Genomic DNA, 3,848 nt, shown 5'->3' with positions numbered 1-3,848 from the left:
TGATTTTTTAAAGATTTATTTATTTATTATATATAAGTACACTGTAGCTGTCTTCAGACACACCAGAAGAGGGTGACAGATCTCATTACAGATGGTTGTGAACCACCATGTGGTTGCTAGGATTTGAACTTAGGGCCTCTGGAAGAGCAGTCAGTGCTTTTAACCGCTGAGCCATCTCTCCAGCCCAAAGTCACTGTTTTTTTAAACAAATGAGTAGTAACATTCCATTCAATGAAAATGTGGCACATTTCCCTTGTCCATTCTTCAGTTGAGGGTCATCTAGGTTGTTTCCAGTTTCTGGCTACTATGAATAAAGCTGCTATGAACATAGTTGATTAAGTGTCCTTTTGGTAGGGTAGAGTGTTCTTTGGGTATCGGCCCAGGAGTGGTATATCTGGGTTTCGAGGTAGATCAAGTCCCAGTTTTCTAAGAAACCGTGTCTAGCTTGAAACTGCATCTCACTTTTTAAAATGTGGGTTCTAGGGATTAAACTCAGGTTGCCACAATTATGTGGCAAGTGCTTTTACCTCCTGAGCCATCTGGCTAGCTCTACAATGTTCTTGAACTGAATAAATATAGGAATACAAAATAGGTTAGTGTGAGCAATCCTTGTAAGCAGTCCATGTGAGCAATTCTTGTGAGCAGTTCTTGTGAGCAGTCCTTGTGAGCAGTCCTTGTGAGCAATCTTTGTGGGGTCTGAAGTGTTCTGAGTCTTAACTGTACCCATGTCAGTTACCTGGTGTGAAACTAACTATAGGATAGCTTGAAGCAATGCCTCTGCCAGAATTAAGTAGGGAAAGGTTACACAGGATCTCTGTAGTGGGAATTTTGGTTTCTTAAAAAAACCCAGTTACTGCAGGGTGGTGGTGACACATGCCTTTAATCCCAGCACTTGGGAGGCAGAGGTAGGCGGATTTCTGAGTTTGAGAGTTTGAGGCTAGCCTGATCTACAGAGTGAGTTCCAGGACAGCCAAGGCTACACAGAGAAACCCTGTCTCGAAAACAAAACAAAACAAAACAACAACAACAAAAACAACCAACCAACCAGCCAAACAAAAAAACCCAGTTACACTATGTGAATGTGTTTTTGTTTTAATCCCAGGTGTGGGTTAAGAGGCTACTTCACAGCGGGTGATTGTGATTTGCCTTGTGCTCTAGGAGGAACGTGGTTTTGCCGACTGCCAATAGTTTCTGGAGTGTGAGATGTTTGGAATTCTGGGAACTTTTCAGAGGGTATAAATGCCAGAGACCCTGGAAGGGCTAGGTCGCACTCCAAGGAGGGGCGGTAATGGTGGCAGTGGCAGCGGCAGCTGCTTCCTGCTGCCACAGTTTGTCAAGTGGTCTTGAGCAAAGAGCCTAGAAGAAGAAATTAGAACAAAGATCAGCATTGCCCCTTTAAGGAACTCAACACCCTGCATCAGCAGGAAGTGGTCTAAAGAGGTCTACACCCCCTTTCCCTTCTAACCTTCTTTCTCTCCTACCTAGTATTGGAGGGTTAGAAGGGATTAGGGTGGAATAAAGGTTGGAAGGATGGTAGATCTAAGAACCCAATAAAGTGATCCAAAAAATCTCCTCACCCTATTTCTTAAAGTGGCACACAAACCCCGCCTGTCCTGAGATGCACAGTTCAATCTAAACCACAGAATGTCTGCTCACGTGTGGGGACTATGTGCCTCCTGCTCATTTTCTTCCCCCTTGAAAATAATGGCCATTTAAAGGCATTTCCTCATCAGACTTGTATTCTGTCAGCACACAGTGCTCTGAGACCATGGTGTATGGTCAGGACTGAGCCAGGCCACTGGAGGGGTCTTGTGCAAGATGACCAAAAGCATTGCCTGTTGCAGTTAATGGGAATGTGATTCCTTAAATAAAACACACATAGAACAGGCAGGCGGAGGGCTTAAGTCGTCTCTTCACAGAGTCCCTGAGAGTCCCCGGCCCAGTGTGGCTAGTCTCGGGTTAAGGAAAAGTGGATGATGTTCTCCATAATTCCTTCCTGCCTCAGTCAGAGTATTTCTTTCTGGTCAGAGTATTCTTACAGCAAATGGAAAATAAACTTTTTCTCCTCTCGACTGGCAGAAGGCTCCAATCTACCAGCTATCTTAGTTACCTTTCCTGTTACTGTGAGAATATATGTAATTATGTGTATATGTGTGTGTGTATATATGTGTGTATGTGTATATGTGTGTGTGTGTATGTGTGTGCTCTGAGAAAAACAATTTAAAGGAGAAAGGGTTTATTCTCCATCATGGTTGCTGCAGTCCATCATTGTGGGGAAGTCCAGGTGGCAGGGGCCTGAAGCAATTGTCCCAGCACAACCACAAGTAGGAAGCAGAGAGCCAATGAAGGGCCAATGCTCAACTCACCTTCTCCGTATATACTCTGAGATGCTTTGGCCTGGCATCTGTACTCTCCACAGTGAAGACAGGTCTTTCCACATCCATTAACATAATGAAAGATGATAATGACCTGCAGGGACACCTAGAGACCCATGTCCCCAGGGACTCTGTCAAGTTCCTCACAATGCTAATCATGACAGTCACTGCAGAACTTGTTGGCACATGCTATAGAATGTGTTTTGCACAAATGAGACTCGGAAGGAAGAAGTGGAACAGTAGCTATATATAATATTTTATCCCTAGAAGATCCAAAGTAGGGTTCATGTAAGTCACAGGGCCAAAGTTGCTGAATAACCAAATGGCAACAGTTTAAGTCTTGGCCTAAAGTGTGACAGCCACTAAAGTAAGGACACTCATTAAGAATGAGACTACTAATTCGGGGTAGAAATATGTGTGAGGCAGAGGAAATGGAACTCTTAAACTTTATTTGTTTATTTATCTGTGTGTAGGCGGGGTACATGCCAGGAAGATTGTGTGGAGGTCAGAGGGCAGCTCTGTAGAGTTGGCTCTGTTCCTTCATCTTTGTGTGAGTTCCAGGGATTGAACTCAGGTCACCAGGCTTGGGTAGCAAGCCCCCTTACCTGTTGAACCATCTCGCTGGCCCCCTAAATTCCTCAATTCCAATGGGTTTATTCTATTGACAGAAGTAACCTAGACACCTTTAGCTGTGGCTTTATCCTTACCTCACCTCTGAGGTGCTGGCCTCCTGGCCTGTGCTGAGAAGAGCTGGTCTGGTATTGCTTATTAGAAGCAGCCATGACCTCCCCAACATAGGTGAGGCAATGCTGGTTTCCAGGGGACCCACACTTAACCACTCATTGTTGCCTCTAGACCTAGAACCTGAGTCAAATTTCCACAGGTCTCTAGAAGTGAGCCTCACTGTCGTCCCAAAGAATACCTTGAGTTTTCTCATTATGCAACGAGAGAGCATGTGTGGAAATGGATTTTAAGAGTGTGGGATAATGGTGGAAGAAATATAAAATTAAATTAGGCCGTGTCTATGGATCCATGGGACACTAGGCAGGAAACTGGGGTCTAATGCTCACAGAGAGAAGCAGAAGGAGAAGGAGGGAGAGGAAGAAGAGGAGAAAGAGGAGGAAGAGGAGGAGAAAGAAGAGGAGGAAGAGGAGGAGAAAGGGGAAGAGAAAGAGGAGGAGGAAGAGGAGGAGGAGGAGGAGGAGGAGGAGGAGGAGGAGGAGGAGGAGGAAAAAGAAGAGGAGCCAACAGTTTATGTGGTTGATAGCAATATGTACCAAAAAGTGAGAACTATGAGCCTGGTGTGGTGGCACACACCTTTAATCCCAGTACTCAGGAAGCAGAGGCAGGTAGATCTCTATGAGCTCAAGGTTAGCCTGATCTACATGTTGAGTTCCAGGCTAGCCAGGGTTGCATACTTACACCATCTCTCTCTCTCTCTCTCTCTCTCTCTCTCTCTCTCTCTCTCTCTCT

The sequence above is a fragment of the Grammomys surdaster genome, unplaced genomic scaffold (assembly GCF_004785775.1).
Source record: "Grammomys surdaster isolate TR1022 unplaced genomic scaffold, NIH_TR_1.0 273, whole genome shotgun sequence".
In the NCBI taxonomy this organism is placed as follows: domain Eukaryota; kingdom Metazoa; phylum Chordata; class Mammalia; order Rodentia; family Muridae; genus Grammomys; species Grammomys surdaster.
The sequence above is the reverse complement of the archived record's forward strand: the minus strand, read 5'-3'. Positions refer to the sequence as shown.